The sequence below is a fragment of the Canis lupus genome, chromosome 4, assembly GCF_003254725.2.
Source record: "Canis lupus dingo isolate Sandy chromosome 4, ASM325472v2, whole genome shotgun sequence".
Taxonomy (NCBI): domain Eukaryota; kingdom Metazoa; phylum Chordata; class Mammalia; order Carnivora; family Canidae; genus Canis; species Canis lupus.
In genome coordinates this window covers 1,412,669-1,431,992 of record NC_064246.1, presented here as the reverse complement: position 1 = coordinate 1,431,992, position 19,324 = coordinate 1,412,669, and the positions used below count along the sequence as shown (strand labels likewise).

The 19,324-nt window shown below is 36.4% G+C and overlaps 1 long non-coding RNA gene across 1 annotated transcript; it reads left to right on the top strand.

Annotated features, from left to right (window-relative positions):
- The first annotated feature begins 709 nt into the window (after positions 1 to 709).
- On the top strand, positions 710 to 14,294 carry LOC112660836 (uncharacterized). Its single transcript, XR_003137239.2, has 4 exons — positions 710 to 2,901; positions 6,199 to 6,340; positions 13,515 to 13,705; positions 13,980 to 14,294. It is a non-coding gene; the product is annotated as an uncharacterized LOC112660836 (long non-coding RNA).
- Positions 14,295 to 19,324: the final 5,030 nt, after the last annotated feature.

Sequence of the window (19,324 nt, the reverse complement as noted above, 5' to 3'; positions counted from 1 at the left end):
AGATGCTAAAAAGTAAACATAAAGTCACCAAAAAAGGCAGAGCTGAGTTATCTGTAATCTCAAGCTGATTGAGAGTTGAAAATGAAGTCATACTAAATAGCAAGGTCCTACAAAACAGTCAGTATCCCTAGAAATCTACACCCTACAATATGGGCCAAAGCAGAGGTAGAAAAAGCCATGCTGAAATTGCACTCCAATTTCAAGTTAAATACTTGATTGGATTAAGGGGATCCCAGTGACTTCTACTGTTTTTCCCTATTCAATACTTTTTATATTTTCTCTATTTTTATGTTTCCTATATTCAAAATTTCCTTCTCAACTGGTTCCTTCTCCATCAGCATTTCAACATGCTCAACTATTACCCATCGTGGATGGGCCACACGGAGGTGGGGGTAAGGGGCCTTTTTTTATCTTCCCACTCCTGTCTCCCACTAGAGCATTATCTTCACCCCCTCTCCCATCCTCACATTCCATTTACTCCTGCACCCAAGATAGCCATCCTTCCATGCCTGCCATACCACTAGAATTGCTCTTATCAGACTCCAATAACTTTGTGACATTCCATGTTCCTCTAAAGGAACATTTTCCATCTTTGTCTCAGTAGCTTTCCATATCATTACAATTAAAAGATTTACTATCCCTTTTGTTCTCTTCTTTTTTTTTTTTTTTTTTTTTTTTACCTTTTTTGCCTCTTCTTTCTAATCTCCTTTAGGCATTTTTAGGCATTCTTCTTTCTGTTTCTCAAACTACTATTATAATTTTCTTTCCAGTTTCTACATGTTTTTAGCTAACTCTTACAAACTTTCAGATGTCACTTATATATGATGTTGATTCCTAAATGTAAACCTCTAGCCCAAGATATATTCAACATTTCCAATTATACACATCCAATTAGTGTTTTGAATCTCCATGGACAATTTAAAAGCCCTTCCAACTCAATATAATACAAATACCCCCCTGAAGTAAACTGGTAGACCTTCAAATTTTACTATCTCACCCCAGTGCCTGATATGTTGTCCCCAAAATATCTTATAAAACTTATCTGTTTCACCACATCTAGACTGACCTCCTATCATTTTTTCCTTGTTTATGATAGTTCCCTGCTAATAGTCATGCACATCTACTCTTGGGTTGCTCTAGTCCATCTTCCACCCTGAAATCCCAGGGGCATTGCAGATCTAACCATCCTGCTGTGCCTTCATTTAATACTTTAATAAATAACTTCCCTTAGCATTAAGGACCAAATCTGGTCACTGTCAAGCCCTATAGCATCATAGTGTGCAAGTCTTCTTCTCTTCATCCCATTAAATTGTCCAAATTTCAGTTCCTTAAAGGAACCATGCTCCCTTCTTCCCCAGAATTTTTGAAATGCCATTCTTTCCTCCCTGAATGCCTTTGTCTGTAGAGCTGATTAACTTCTACTCATCTTTCCAGTCTTCTTTCAAATGTCATTGCCTTAGGAAAGCTTTTCTAGACATCCTCTGGCTATCTTATGCTTGTCACATACTTTCTGTATGTTTTCCTGAAGGAGAATATATTTTGGTATTTGATTATTTCCTACTGATCACACATCCAGCACCCCAATCCCAATCAGATTGTAATTCCATGAAGAATAGAACCATGTCTGTTTTATTCCCAGTGTACTCCTAGTATCATATTAGCTCCTGGTAAGTTGTAGATACTCAATAAATACGTGTAAAATAAATGAACACAAATGAGTGAATGAATAAATGAATAAGAAGATGCAATATATAAGTTCTTTGAGTATCCCCAGTTAGCTAGCATATCAAGGTATAGTTGTTTGTATTAGGCTTACTTGGATAGGCAACTTTCCTCCTCAAACATTAATTCTTTTCCTTATACCTAGACCTGCCTCACCATGATGGGACAATGGAAATAGATTAAAGCTCAGTTACCATAACTTTATGGATTTAATTAGTAAGTCAGATTTCTCTCTCCCCTTCATATTTCCAATGCACATGCATGTATGCACACACACACACACACACACACAGAGTCAACTTCTAGGAAAAATAAAATTTCATTATTGTACTTAGGGTGTAATTTTCCCAGAATGCTGCTCTTTCAAATTAATATAGAACCAACAAATAAGTTAAAATATAGACTATTATTAGAAACTTACATTGATTCATTGAACTCTTAGGTTCTGAAAAGAATGTATCCAAATTATTGTGGGGTTCTTTTTCTTTCACAATTCTTCCTGTTTCTCCTCTCAAAACTAAAATAAGTTTAAAATTAAAATAAAATGTTAGAAAATAATAGGTTTGAAATATAGCACTCTTAAAATTCCCAATTTCTAAGTAGTTCAGTTTCCTGAAGGTTTCCTACGAAAATGCCTGACCGTCACTCAATCTTTAAGTGACATTAAGATTTGAGAGCAACTGGGCAGCCCTGGGGGCACAGCGGTTTAGTGCCGCCTGCAGCCCGGGGTGTGATCCTGGAGACCTGGGATTGAGTCCCACATCGGGTTCCCTGCATGGGGCCTGCTTCTCTCTCTGCCTCTCTCTCTATGTCTCTATGAATAAATAAATAAAATCTTAAAAAAAAAAAAAGATTCCAGAGCAACTTATTTAATATGCTTATTTTCATATGGAGAAAAATGGATAAGGGAGCAGAGAAAAAAACAGAGAAAGTCATTTTAATATTTTACATTGTACCAAGTACATTTATTACTATCCTAAAATTATTTGGTGCATGTTTATAGCAGCAATGTCCACAATAGCCAAACTGTGGAAGGAGCCTCGGTGTCCATCGAAAGATGAATGGATAAAGAAGATGTGGTCTATGTATACAATGGATTATTCCTCAACCATTAGAAACGACAAATACCCACCATTTGCTTCAACGTGGATGGAACTGGAGGGTATTATGCTGAGTGAAGTAAGTCAATCGGAGAAGGACAAACATTATATGGTCTCATTCATTTGGGGAATATAAAAATTAGTGAAAGGGAATAAAGGGAAAGGAGAGAAAATGAGTGAAAATATCAGTGAGGGTGACAAAACATGAGAGATGCCTAACTCTGGGAAATGAACAAGGGATAGTGGAAGGGGAAGTGGGCAGGGGATTGGGGTGACTGGGTGATGGGCACTGAGGGAGGCACTTGGTGGGATGAGCACTGGGTGTTATGCTATATGTTGGCAAATTGAACTCCAATAAAAAAAATTTTTTAATAAAATAAAATTATTTGGTGCAAAATGTTGAATGTGTAAATACTCTTCAAACTTGGCCTGATAAAATCAATATTTCTTTACAAATAATTGGCAACTGATGAGCTTCTTAAAATAATTCATCAAAATATGTTATTGAAAAAGGATATTCAGAAAATATATTAATAAAACTACCAATATCTGTAAGGACACCTATATTTTTATATCATAATTGCTACAAATAGAATATAATTCTGTCTCAGAAAGAAAATCTGAATGCATCATCATTTAAGAGTAAAATATGTTTGCAGAGAAAAATAACTATTTCATTGAAATATTTGCTTAGGGATCCCTGGGTGGCGCAGCGGTTTGGCGCCTGCCTTTGGCCCAGGGCGCGATCCTGGAGACCCGGGATCGAATCCCACGTCGGGCTCCCGGTGCATGGAGCCTGCTTCTCCCTCGGCCTATGTCTCTGCCTCTCTCTCTCTCTCTATGACTATCATAAATAAATAAAAATTGAAAAAAAAATTAAAAAAAAAAAGAAATATTTGCTTAGAAAAGGGAAAGGTTTTGATGATGGTGAAAGCTTTTTGGATGCTTTATTCACATATACAGACAATCCTTTGGAGGCAATCTTTAGAAGATTCAGAAAACATGCATATTTGCTTCTTTTGGAGTTAGTTGGCTTTTGTACTCTCTGATATCTTAACAACAGAAGGGTGTTATTCAAATGTATCAGTGGCAGAAGGAGCAGAAGGAGCAGTTATCAGGCTTTTTCTAAAACTCTTCTCTTATTTCCCATAAAAATTAATTTATCCTTTTGTTTTTAAGACCATAAAGCCAATACAGAGTCTTTTTACCCAGAGTAGTTATAGAATTGATGTTATTTGAATGCATATTGAATTCCCTCCAAATCAGTTTATTTTCTCATTATCCACACAATTTTCTTGTGATCATTGCTCACTTGCCTTACAAATAAATTCCAACACTCCTAGTAATATTAGTGCCTTTTTGTATTTGGTTTCTTCTGGTTATTTCATTTACAGTATAATTTTAGGGCTGCTTAATGTATGTGAAGTACATTAAGAATGGCATTTATGTAAATATTTATTAGTATTTCCAAGTGGGTCACCTAACTTAAGAGCTCAGAGTTTAAATAATTGTTCACCAATATAAAAGCTGTTTTCACATCTTTACCTGTGTGATTGCTTACCCAAAGACTATCCCAAGGTAAATGCAAAATCAGAGATATGATATGGTAAATGCAAAATCAGAGATATGTTTCCAGCGCCCCCAGCAACTCCCCTCTTTCTAGGATCCCAGAGTCTGTTATATATTCCAAAATACAATCTTCAAACTCTACTAAAATTTTTATTTATCCTACCAGGTAATTGACTCATAGCTTAAACTGTTTCACTTCTTAGGTCTAATTATGTTTTATTAGTATTAGCAATAATAGCAACTGATTTTTATTCATTGCTTCCTGTATGCTAGGCAATCTAACTACTTTCCAAGTAATAATAGAAATGTGAGGACCTTCCATATTTCCTTTCTTTATTTCCCCAGTATAAGCTTCATGGACTGCAAAACAAGTAAAATATTTTCAGCAATTTAAAGATACACATTATACCACTTCTGAACCCCGGGATTATAGAGCTGGTCAAAAGTATGTTATATTCTCTATGAGACTATGGCTATATAGTTGATGCATAGTTTTAGAAAGCTCCATTTCTATACCAAAGACATAGATTTTATTTTTTCCTAATAAAAAATGCTGAAGAGAACAAAAATGGTTTTATGTTGATACACATAAAAAGAGAAAGAGACAAGAAAACAAAGCAAGAGTGAAGCAAATAAAGAATAAGAAATAGACTAACAAGAAGCCAAATTTATCTTGGAAAATTAACTTGGATGTACCCCCACTCCACCTACTCTCTTGTCAAACCTTACAAAAATATCAGCAGTAATAAGAAAAAAATATCAAAGATATGACATAATCCTAGAGCTAAAATTGTGCTTCAGATATAACCTTATCCAGCCTAAATCACATCCCAAAGCCCACAGAGGATAAATGGCTACAGTCACAGGCTAATTGGCAGAGGAACAGAGAGAAAGCACAGGTATTCTGATGCCAGGCCTGGTTACTTTTTGACACTGTCTTCTTTTTTATTTTTAATCTTTTTTTAAGATTGTATTTATTTATTCATGAGAGACACAGGCAGAGACACAGGCAGAGGGAGAAGCAGACTCCATGCAGGGAACCCAATGTGGGACTTGATCCCAAGACCCTGGGATCATGCCCTGAGCCAAAGGCAGATGCTCAACCACTGAGCCACCCAGGCGTCCCATGGCACTGTCTTCTTTTTAACACTGAGTTCCTTGTAGGCATTTTATAATAGACTAATTATGATTTAGAGTATAATAACGACTTCTGATGGTATTCCACACTAACTATATGACCAAGATAATGGCATTTAAGTTGGGAACCATAAATCTGTTTCTCTATAAACTGTTGTTAAAGATACTAGCTTTAGAAGATTGTCTGTTGATTAAATAAGTCTGCAAGTGACTTTTGTGAAGCTTTGCCACAAAAATAACAGCTGATATTTATTGAGGACTTACTATGTGTTATCCTAGCATCCTAGCATCCATTTGAAGCATATACCTCACACAACTAAGAGGTACTATAGTGCAAATTGATGATGCCAGGTGGTCTGTCCCAAGTCTATGTATACTAACACAATATGCGCTGAAAGTATGGTATATAACAACAGTGTTATAAGGAAGAGTAACCATGTATTCACCTCTGAGCTTAATACAAAGCATATTACCAATAACATTAAAGCCTCCATTGTGCCTTCCCTCATGGTGGACTCCTTCCTTATGTCCAGAGCTGATCACTAACCTGAATTTAGGGTAATCATTCCTTTGCTTTAACTCATGGTTTTCCACAGCTGTGAGAAAAGGAGAACTGAGGGCACATACATTGTCTTTGTTTGTAATTTATCTTTTTCCTTTTTTTTTAAAGATGATCTTTGATTTTAAAAATCAGAGGGAGAGGGAGAAGCAGACTCCCCGCTGACAAGGGAACCTGACTCAGAGCTTGATCCTAGGACCCAAGGATCATGACCTGAGCTGAAGGCAGACACTTCACCGATGGAGCCACCCAGGTGCCCTGATTTTTAAAATTTTTAATTTTAAGATAAACACATTAACCAAATATTTCCATTATGGTCAATGCCATTTTGGCAACCTATAAATATAAACAAATCTCTCATAGTAACATCATGGCACACTCTTATTATTGGTCTATTCATAACCACTTTAGTTTCTTATCTAATTTTTGAATTTATAATGTATTCTATTAATCGTTAGCTGTGAAGTCATAACCCATAACCAAAACTAGGTCTGGAACCATAGCTTATATCTACTCACCTTGCTCTTATTATATCATCAACTTTAAATTTGATTACATTAAAATAGCAATAATACACATTCTTGTCCACATGTGGACAATCCTCATTATTAAACTGCAAAGTTCCAAAGACTGTATTAAATCAATAATAGCTTTTTCTAATTCTTAGCCTCTGAGTGACAGTTTAACAAGGAGTACTTTAGCGATTCAGTAAGTCAGAACTAAATTCCATTTTAAGTAAACTCCATCCTAACACTTAGAGCGTTCTAGAAAATTTTTCAGAAAACTTCTTGCTTAAATGATTCTATGAGTCCCTACTTATGTAAACACACACACACACATGCTTTACAACTCTCTGCTCTTGGTGTTAAAATATGACACTTTCAGAAACAAGTTTCTTTTCATTTTATTTTTGAGAATGATGCTGCTGTGAAAAAGATGACATTTGAAGAATTTCTGGAAAAGAATGATGCACTTAACCATAAAATTTAAGTCAAGAATTTAAATGACTCTGACATCTCCATTACCTGTGCAGAATATTCCCACTGTACAAGATCCAATGTGCTTTGTTTGCTATGTTCCTTCTAACTGTTTCTTCCCTATTTTTCCAAGTCTTGACAATAGAGCTTTTCAGTCCTTATTACCTGGCTTATAATTTCTGGGACAAAAACTTGGAAAGCAGTAGGAACCCTACTAAATCACTCAATAATTCTCCAATCAGAAGTACTAAAACATAAGGTTATTGGAATCATTTTTAGCTTTTTATTTTGTCTTTTAGAGTGAATACTTAATACATTTCTGTAAGTCAATTCCATGTTTCAGAGGTCTTTGGCTTAAGTGTAAATCATTTTGTTTTGAAAGTGGTATTACCTTAGATAAGAGTAGGAAAACAGATTGAAAACTTTCCAGTGTTTCAGTGAAAAAACAGAAGCCCATGACTCAAGTGTGACTATACATTCTATGTGGCATTCAGTCATCAGTTGTCATGGGAAATACTATACCTTACAAGTGGAATTAATTCATTTAACAGTGGACCTACTCTATTCAGGAAAATGTGTTAGGCACTAAAGTCTGAACTTAATTACTTAGAATAATCTTAAATTCTAAGAATGAAGACTATCTAGAGAGCTCTTTGATATCTACTAAAAGTATTTAGAAACATAAGTTGAGGGCAGCCCCGGTGGCTCAGCAGTTTAGCGCTGCCTTCAGCCCAGGGTGAAGAGATCGAGTCCCATGTCAGGCTCCCTGTGTGGAGCCTGCTTCTCCCTCTGCCTGTGTCTCTGTCTCTGTCTCTCTCTCTATGTCTCTCATGAATCAATAAAATCTTTAAAAAAAAATAAGTTGATCAATATAACATTGTATTGAAATAGAGAAGAGCAACTTGTGATGTCCTGAGACTGCCTGGCATGCAAAGGGAGGCCATGGCATCTATTTTTGAATGTGAACACTCACATGGAACACAACATCAGACAAGGCCACTCTGTGACCATGATGAATTGAGACAAAAAGGATAACCACTCTGTAATTATGAACACTGTCCAAGCTAAGTAATGACTAAATATGCCTCTACTTGGATAATATGAGTGACTACTGCCCCTTTACCAACTACAAGTTAGCCTTGATCTATCCCTCCCATCTTCCGATGAGATTTATTAAGATACCCAGTCATAAAATTACCCACACTTTCTGACAACATCCAACCCATTGCAAATATCCATGTCTATAGACCCTCCCCCATATGTTAATAAAAACCCAAATCCTAGAAGTCATTTTCAACACTATGTTAGTTCTGCATGCCTTCCCAATTCCTGAAATGTGTAATAAAAGCAATTTATTCAACTACAGGTTTGTTTTTGGTGCCAATTCTCTATTTCTTTGAATATAAGACACTATAAGCTGCAAAAAATATTCTGGTTTTATGGGTATTCGAGTATAAAAATTGTGCATCTTAGAATTGATGGAAAAAATGCATTTGTACTACATTTACTTTTTAGAGGTAAGTATACATTTACCATATACTTTAAACCTAAAGCCTGAGGAAAATCTTTCATTTTTAAGGTAAGGCACTCCCTCACAGAGGTTCCTGATCTATTCTCTAAGGAAAATGAATCTATGCATCAAAGGAGGTAGAAGCTCTGTATTTTTTTTTTCAATTTAAGAATACATGAATACATAATGGATTTTTTAAAATATTCTGGATCAGAAATTCATAAATTTTGACCCATTGCCAAATCTGGCCCCCTTTTTATTTTATAAATAAAGTTTTATTGAAATATAGTCAGATCTATTCACTTACATATTTTCATTTTAGCTGTAACAGATCTGGTGGCCAGTTAAGCTTGAAATGTATACCATCTGAATCTTTAGAGAAAAAGTCTGCTGAGCAGCCATCTTCTAGAGTGAAATTTAAGCAATTGCCTAAAATTAGAATTGACTATATTCCAGCTTCATAACACTTATAAAATATGTTACCACTTGCATATAAACCACACTGATAATATAATAAAATACTGTGATCCAATCTCCTCACCTATAAAATCAGTATTATAATCATAGTACCTAATTTACATAGTTATTGTGAGGATTATGTGTGTTTAGAATAGCATATAAGAACTGCCAACATAAGTGTTTTCTATTTTTGTAGTTGCTTACAACCACTAACAAAACCAATAGCAGCCCTTACCTCTAAACATTAAAGTTCATTTCTGGAAAATAAAAAAAAAAAACAAAAAACAATAAAAAACACATTTATGAGCACAAAAATAGCCAAATGAAAGCAAGTTGATCTGTATACTATCGCTGGCCAAAAATCATTGAAAAATGGGGGGAAAAGGAGAGAGAAAGGGAGAAAGAGAAAGAGAGGGAAAAGCATTGCATGAAAAATAATGCAATTATTTTATTGAAAACTAGGAAACAATAAAACTGATTAGAAGCAACAACATATATGATGTCTTTTTCTGGAGTGTTCCACCATTGGATCATAAACATATGTGAAATAATAGAGTTTTGAAACTCCCACATGCTAATTAAATAGGAGAAACCTAAATATCCAGCCACACACCCGTTTCCTGCAGAAATATCAGTGTGGTAATGAGTCTGTCTTCAAACTGGGAGTCAGTTTCCATGTCTTCCATTCTTATTTCACAGTGTTAGTTGGAGGAGAAAACCCACAAGTTGAGGCAAATCAGTTGAGCAAATTAAGGAAAATGCAGGGTAACTTCCTGTGAAATTTTACTATATCTATATAATATATATATATATATATACAGACAGATTTTCTTGAAAATTCATGGGACTAAAGAGTCCCACTACAACCAATGAAAATTTGTTTTTAAAGATGACATTTTTATACATTAAAGATTAACTTCAATATTTCTGTTTTCTACTATTGAAGGGTGATTATTGGAAGGTGATATGTGATATTGGGAAGTTAGTAGAATTTAGTAGATTTCCTGTTTCTAATGTCAAATCTAATTTTTTTCAGATTCGGGAAGAAAGTGTTGAGATAAACTTTTAAATGTCATATTTCTGTACTTCATTTAATAGGAATGTCTATGAAACACGTGGCCAAACAAAAGTTTGGAGACTAGAAATCATATGAGCAAAAAAAAATCCAGTGATACAGAAACAGGTTTCTGCATGCAACAAATCAACCAAGCATTCAAAGTGCAATGTTTCCTCTCTCTCCTTATAGTTTCAAACAGCTTTGACTCAAATATTTGACCCACAGAAATTTCTACATGTTCTTTTTATTACTAGGTGACACCAGCTTTGCATTTTAGATTCACAATACCTAATAGTTTGTTAGATTAATACAATTATTACCATTTTTCAAGTTTGACTTCATCATGGCCATATGATTAAGCCCTTAGAAAGCTACAAATTAAGCTGAGAACTCTGCCAATATTTCAATTCTCTCCACTAAGCTTGAATCAAAGTTTGGGAGAAAAGACATGATAAATGACAAGTAAAAAAGGGCTTGTCACTGTTATTACTACATGAATTTTAGTACAGAGAAGACCATAAGAATTTTTGAAAAACAGTTCTGTGGAGTAGAATAAATTCAGCCAAATATGCTCACTTGCATATTACAGGGTTATGAAGCCTACTCATAAGAGATTTCATGCCTTTCATTTTACATTGAGTTTTCCTTTATAAAATAACACCAATTAAGGTTATTACACATAGAAAGACTTATTTGTAAATAAAAAATATTAAGAAACCATTTTAATGGGCAGCCCGGGTGGCTCAGTGGTTTAGCACCACCTTCAGCCCAGGGCATGATTCTGGAAACCTGGGATCAAGTCCCATGTCAGGCTCCCTGCATGGAGCCTGCTCCTCCTTCTGCCTATGCCTCTGCCTCTTTCTCTCTTTCTCTCTGTGTCTCTCTTGATTAAATAAATAAAATATTTAAATTTTTTTAAAAAGAAGCCATTTTAAGATATACATATATCTATATATGCTTATATGAAATGATTGTCAAATTATATATTTGGTGGGAAGAAAATTATGAAAAAAATTTTGGTGGGCAGACTCTAAAATGTCCCCAAAGATTTTTGCCTCCAGTATTGACACCCTTATGTAATCCCTACACTTTGAGTTAGATGAAGCCTGTGACTTGTTTCTAACAAATAGACTATGACAAAGGTGATGGGATATCAAAAATTTATGTTACATGCGATTATAACCTCCATCTTGATAGTAGCTTGTCGCCTGTGCTTACATGCTCTGGTATATCAAGTAGCCATGCTGGAGATATCCCCTGGGAAGGAATTGAGGGCAGCCTTGGGCCAACAGTTAGCTCGGAACTCAATCTAACGGCCCACAAAGAGAGCTTGTATGAGGAGTCTTTCCAAGTGGAGTGTTCAGATGAAACCCCAGGCCTGTAGACACTTTGATTAAAGCCTTTGAAAAGCCTAGAAACAGAGGACCCAGGGAGGCCATGTCTGAGCACTTGACCAAGAGAAACTAAGATACTGAATATGCATTGTTTTAAGCCATTTTTGTGATAATTTGTTACATCGCAATAGATAACCAATACATATTTTGATACCTGGAAGTGGGATACTTCTATAACAAAGCATAGAAATGGCTTTTCAACTGGACTGTAGTTGAAGGCTAAAGGGATCTGAAAAAGCACAATAGAGAAAGCCTAAATTCCCTTGGCCAGGCTATCAGTAGAAATTTGAACATTGAGAACACTGTCAATGAGGACTCAAAAGAAGTGAGAGATGTATTCCTGGAAACTGGAAGAAGGGGCATCAGTGGTAGAAAGCTTAGCAAAATTTTTATCTCAGTTATGTGGAAAATAGCATTGACATGAAAAACATTGGTTATCTAGCTAAGGAAATGTCCAAGTGAAGTAGTGAATATGCCAACTGGTTCCTTTATGCTATTTATAGTAAAGTGCCTCAGCCTCTATAGGAGACCAAGGTAGAAGAGGGCTTATCAAGAAGACATTTGGAGTGTGGCCTTTGTCTAATGGAGTGAATCTCAATGAAATTCACCAAAGGCCTACAGAGTTATAAGAAAATCCTGTCACCAAAAACACTGACCATTTTAACTGAAAGAAACAAAGAATAGAAAATGAAATGACACTGTTGGTCTCCTCTAAATTTCTACTGACAGTGAGCACATTGAGAAAACTATTCTGGTGCAAACACATGCTACTTTACATGAAAAAAAAAAAAAAGCAGGGAGACTCAGAGGAGGAAACCAAGAGCGCAGAACACAGAGCCAGGAGTTCTCAAAACTCAGACCAGAACAATGAAACAAACCAAGGAAAAACTTGCTTCCTGCACTTTGGCCACATCTACCCATCTTTGTAAGGGCAATATTATAACTATGTTCCTCAAGTATATACTCAGCTAGTCTAGAATGGATGTAAAAGAATTAAAAAGAATGTGGGTGACCAACTGCAGAGCTTATCTGAGGACTGAATCTTCTACCCCTTGCACACTGGGGAAACGTGAGGTCCTGAGTCAGCACACTGACTCTTGACCATATTCTCCAGATACAGATCCTCTGGTCACCCCCTTTTTTTTTAATTTTTTTATGATAGTCACAGAGAGAGAGAGAGACAGAGACAGAGAGACAGAGACACAGGCAGAGGGAGAAGCAGGCTCCATGCACCGGGAGCCCGACGTGGGATTCGATCCCGGGTCTCCAGGATCGCGCCCTGGGCCAAAGGCAGGCGCTAAACCGCTGCGCCACCCAGGGATCCCTGGTCCCCCTTCTTGAATAGCTTATTCTCTTACCCTTTGAAGTAAACATGTTTTCTTCTGCTTCCAAAGTTAATCATTCCTATAGCCAATCTGCTAGCTCTCAATAAAGGCTGGAAGAGAGAAAGCCTCAGGGCCCAAGTCCATGCCTGAGTCTGAGTCTCAGGCTCCCTGCCCCCAGGTCAGAATTCAGTGAGACCCCAGTCTTTCTTCATATTGTCACCTCCGACTATCCTGGCTCCATGGCAAAGTAAGGTGGCCTGTGTGTCACTGTCACTTCTCCTACTGCCACAGATAGACATTATGAGAGGTAGAAATGAGGATTTTCACTAGCTTCTTAGCTGTAAAGGTATGTGTTTCATAAGCTGTCTTAACTTTTGGAATACATCCAAAGAGGTGGCAAATTTAATAGCCAGAAAGCCATTCACTACTAGCTGAGGTTTTCTTTCTAAATTTGCTGGCCACGGCCATTGGAACTTTGAAAAGTAATAAATATAGTAAAGCAATTAACACCTTTGAACAACTCCTGGAAAAAAAATTCTAACCTGGATGCATAAACATATACAAAACAACAACAACAAGAAAACTAGTTTGAAAGAGTTGCTCTCAAGCCTTGAACATAATCAATGACCTTCTAACATTTGCCCAGCTGGATTTCAAAATTGTTATGGATTCTTATTTACTTCCCCTTTCCCTTCTTTTGAATAGGAATGTGTGTGGCTGCTGACCTATGCTTCGCTCAAAATTGTATTCTGGGAAGACAGTCAGAAACTTGTCTCTCACATGTCAGATAAAGACAAATTATGTCCCAAGAGTTCTACTTAACAACTCAACAACTTGTCTGAACCTGAATCTGATCCTAGAGATAGATTTTGGACTTGGATTAAATTCTGTGATGGGTTAGTACTTATAAGGACTTTAGAGATGGGGAGGTTAATGTGTTTGGCATGGGAAAGTGATATGAATACTTCAGAGTCAGGGCCCAGACTTTGGTAGGATGCTATGATGGCTGTTCATAGACCTTGGAAACCCCTCCCCTTAAGTAACTTGCTTCTAACCTATAGGGTACCACAGAGTTGAGGGCTTATAACTTTCATGATTAGAATTTTCTAAGACTTTAACTTGTCTTACTCTCAGTCTCTCCCTATTGCCTTCTCCCTATTGCCTTGTCAGAGATGTCAAGAAACTGAAGCTGGCAAGAAACTGAGGCTGGCCTCTGGAATACTACTGGTTAAGGATTGAGACTCTTGGTCCTGTAACCCATAAGAAACTAAATCCTACCAACAGACATGAGGTTAGAAACATCCTTTACTGTTCGAGCCTTCAGATGAGAACCCTGCCTGACCAATACATTGACAGTAGCCTTGTGGGAAATCATATAGCAGCAGGTGCAGCTAAGCTATCTTCAGATTTTTGACACATAGAAACTGAAATAATAAATGTGCGTTGTTTTCAGCTGCCAATTAATTTGTTATATAACAATAACTAATAAAGATAGTATTTATATAAATGCATGCTTTAATGTGTGTAGAACATTTCTGATACAAATGCAGTAAGTGGAAGAGGGTCAGTATCTCTGAAGAGAGAATAAGGCCTTTCTGAGATAAGAAGTCATACTTTTCTTAGTATACCCTAAGTAGATTTTGAATTTTTTTCAAATTTTGTGTTATGAAAAATACTAATTATTTTTAAGAAAATAGATCATTTTATACTTTTCATTTAAAAATTATAATTCATCTTATACAAGGATTACCTTATTTATTCTTTCTATTTTGCCAAAATGAGATGGCTTGAAATCTAAAAGGTGAATCTTAAGTATAAAAAACTTCCAAATCAGAGAGCAATCAAAGTGAGCACATACTCAGTTCAATCACTTGCCAGTAAGTGTTTTGGAGCTAAGAAATCAAATCTGTGATAATTTTTAAATAACCCCTTTATATCAAGAAGAGGCACTGAATGTATCAGGTTCCAGTAAAGAAATAAATGGCAGATTGTACAGCCCTTGTGTTCTTGTTATGGCTTAGTACATACAATTGTGCAAAATCTCATTTACTTTTCACCTCATAAGTTTGTTAATAATTTTTTATATCAGTAGTAAAATTCTTAAATCTGAGATAAGTTGACCTGTATAATATTCTTTTCTTCTTATCACATCAAGAATAATAGTCGAAGGGGGCAAGGGCAAGATGGTGAAGAAGTAGGGTCCCCAAGTCACCTGTCCCCACCAACTTACCTAGATCACTTTCAAATCATCCTGAAAACCTATGAATTCAACCTGAGATATAAAGAAAGAACAGCTGGAAAACTACAGAGAGAAGAGTTTGCGCTTCTAACAAGCCACTCTGTGCTGGGCAAAATGACTAGAAAGAAGAACTCACCACAAAAGAAAGAATCAGAAACCATACTCTCTGCTACAGAATAACAGAATTTGGATTACAAGTAGATGTCAGAAAGCCAATTCAGAAGCACAATTATGAAGCTACTGGTGGCTCTGGAAAAAAGCATAATGGAATCAAGAGTCTTCATGACTGCAGAATTTAGATCTAATCAGGCCAAAATTAAAAATCAATTAAATGAGATGTAATCCAAACTGGAGGTCTAACAACGAGAGTTAATGAGGTAGAAGAAAGAGAGTGAGTGACATAGAAGACAAGTTGATGGCAAGGAAGAAAGGTGAGGAAAAAAAGAAAAACAATGAAAAGATCATGAGGAAAGGTTAAGGGAAATATGACAGCCTCAGAAGGAAAAATCTTTGTTTAATTGGGGTTCCAGAGGGCACAGAAAGGGACAGAGGACCAGAAAGCATATTTGAACAAATCATAGCTGAGAACTTCCCTAATTTGGGGAGGGAAATAGGCATTCAGACCCAGGAGATACAGAGATCCCCCCCCAAAAAATCAATAAAAAATGTTCAAGACCTCGACATTTAATAGTGAAACTTGCAAATTCCAAAGATAAAGAAAAAAATCCTTAAAGCAGCAAGAGACAAGAGATCCCTAACTTATATGGGGAGAAATATTAGATTAATAGCAGACCTCTCCACAGACACCAGGCAGGCCAGAAAGTGCTGGCAGGATATATTCAGGGTCCTAAATGAGAAGAACAAAGTCAAGAATACTATATCCAGCAAGGTTCTCATTCAGAATAGAAGGAGAGATAAAGAGCTTCCAAGATAGGCAGAAAATGAAAGAATATGTGACCACTAAATCAGTTCTGCAGGAAATATTACGGGGGATTCTGTAAAAGAAAGAGGATGCCCAAATAAATAATCCACAAAAGCAGGGACTGAATAGATATTATGATGACACTAAATTCATATCTTTCAATAGTAACTCTGAACATGAATGGGCTAAAATATCCCATCAAAAGAGGCAGGGTATCTGACTAAATAAAAAAACAAAAGCCATCTATTTGCTGCCTACAAGAGACTCATTTTAGACCTAAGGACACCTATAGCCTGAAAATGAAAGATTGGAGAACCATTTACCATTCAAATGGTCCTCAAAAGAAAGCTGGGGTAGCAATTCTCATATCAGATAAATTAAAGGTTATCCCAAGACTATAGTACAAGATGAAGAGGGACAATATCATACTTAAAGGATCTATCCAACAAGAGGATCTAACAATCATGAATATTTATGCCCCGAATGTGGGAGCTGCCAAGTATATCAATCAATCAATAACCAAAGTAAAGACATACTTAGCTAATAATACACTAGTAGTGGGAGACTTCAACATGGCACTTTATGCAAATGACAAATCTTCTAAGCATAACATCTCCAAAGAAACGAGAGCTTTAAATGATACACTGGACCAGATGGATTTCACAGATATCTACAGAACTTTACATCCAAACACAACTGAATACACATTCTCCTCAAGTGCACGTGGAACTTTCTCCAGAATAGACCACATACTGGGTCACAAATAAGGTTTCAACTGACACCAAAAGATTGGGATTGTCCCCTGCATATTTTCAGACCATAATGCCTTGAAAGTTGAACTCAATCACAAGAAGAAATTTGGAAGAAATTCAAACACGTGGAGGTTAAAGACCATCCTGCTAAAAGATGGAAGGGTCAACCAGGAAATTAGAGAAGAATTAAAAAGATTCATGGAAACTAATGAGAATGAAGATACAACAGTTCAAAATCTTTGGGATACAACAAAAGCAGTCCTGAGAGGGAAATATATCACAATACAAGCACCCCTCAAACAATTGGGAAAAACTCAAATACACAAGCTAACTTTGCACCTTAAGGAACTGGAGAAAGAATAGCAAATAAAACCTACACCAAGCAGAAGAAGAGAGTTAAGAAAGATTCAAGCAGAACTCAATGAAATAGAGACCAGAAGAACTGAAGCACAGATTAACAAAACCAGGAGTTGGTTCTTTGAAAGAATTCATAACATAGAGAAACCATTAGCCAGCCTTATTAAAAACAAAAGAGAAAAGACTCAAATTAATAAAATCACAAATGAAAAAGGAGAGATCACAACGAATACCACGGAAATACAAATGATTTTAAAAACATATTATGAGCAGCTATATGCCAATAAATTAGGCAATCTAGAAGAAATGGATGCATTTCTGGAAAGCCACAAACTACCAAAACTAGAACAGGAAGAAATACAAAACCTGAACAGGCCAATAACCAGGGAGGAAATTGAAGCAGTCATCCAAAACCTCCCAAGACACAAGAGTCCAGGGCCAGATGGCTTCCCAGGGGAATTCTATCAAACGTTTAAAGAAGAAACAATACCCATTCTACTAAAGCTGTTCCAAAAGATAGAAAGGGATGAAATACTTCCAAACTCATTCTATGAGGCCAGCATCACCTTAATTCCAAAACCAAAGACCCCATCAAAATGGAGAATTGTAGACCAATATCCCTCATGAACTCAAATACAAAAATTCTCAACAAGATACTAGCCAATAAGATCTAACAGTACATTAAGAAGATTACTCACCATGACCAAGTGGGATTTATCCCCGGGATGCAAGGCTGGTTCAACACTCATAAAGCAATCAACGTGATAGATTATATCAACAAGAGAAAAAACAAGAACCATATGATCCTCTCAAGATAGATGCAGAGAAAGCATTTGACAAAATACAGCATCCATTCCCGATCAAAACTCTTCAGGGTGTCGGGAGAGAGGGAACATTCCTCAGCATCATAAAACCCATCTATGAAAAGCCCACACAAATGTCATTCTCAATGGGGAAACACTGGGAGCCTTTCCCCTAAGATCAGGAACACGACAGGGATGTCCAATCTCACCACTGCTATTCACCATAGTACTAGAAGTCCTAGCCTCAGCAATCAGGCAACCGAAAAGAAATAAAAGGCATTCAAATTAGCAAAGAAGAAGTCAAACTCTCCCTCTTTGCAGATGACATGGTACCGTACATAGAAAATCCAAAAGACTCCATCCCAAGATTGCTAGAACTTATACAGCAATTCAGCAATGTGGCAGGATACAAATTCAATGCCCAGACATCAGTGGCATTTCTATACACTAACAATGAGACTGAAGAAAGAGAAATTAAGGAGTCAATCCCATTAACAATTGCACCCAAAAGCATAAGATACCTGGGAATAAACTTAACCAAAGAGCTAAATAATCTATACCCTAAAACTATAGAACACTTCTGAAAGAAATTGAGGAAGATGGAGAGATTGAAAAATATTCCATGCTCAAGGATTGGAAGAATTAATATTGTGAAAATGTCAATGCTACCCAGGGCAATTTATACAATTAATGCAATTCCTATCAAAATACCAAGGACTTTCTTCAGAGAATTGGAACAAACCATCTTAAGATTTGTGTGGAATCAGAAAAGACCCTGAATAGCCAGGAAAAAGAAAAGAAAAAGAAAACCAGAGCAGGGGGCATCACAATGCCAGATTTCAGGTTGTATTACAAAGCGATGATCATCAAGACAGTATGATACTGGCACAAAAACAGACACATTAATCAATGGAACAGAATAGAGAACCCAGAAATGGGCCCTCAACTCTATGGTCAACTAATATTCGACAAAGCAGGAAAGACTATCCACTGGAAAAAGGACAGTCTCTTCAATAAGTGGTGCTGGGAAAATTGGACATCCACATGCAGAAGAATGAACTAGACCATTCTCTTACACCATACACAAAGATAAACCTCAAATTAGATGAAAGATCTAAATGTGAGACAAGAATCCACCAAAATCCTAGAGACAACACCCTTTTTGAACATGGCCACAGCAACTTCTTGCAAGATATATCTATGAAAGCAAGGGAAAAATGAACTATTGGGACTTAAGATAAAAAGCTTCTGCACAGCAAAAGAAACAGTCAACAAAACTAAAGGACAACCTACAGAATGGGAGAAGATATTTGCAAATGACCTATCAGATAAAGGGCAGGTAGCCAAGATCTATAAAGAACTTCTTAAACTCCACACCCAAGAAACAAACAGTCCAATCATGAAATGGGCAGAAGACAGGAACAGAAATTTCACCAAAGAAG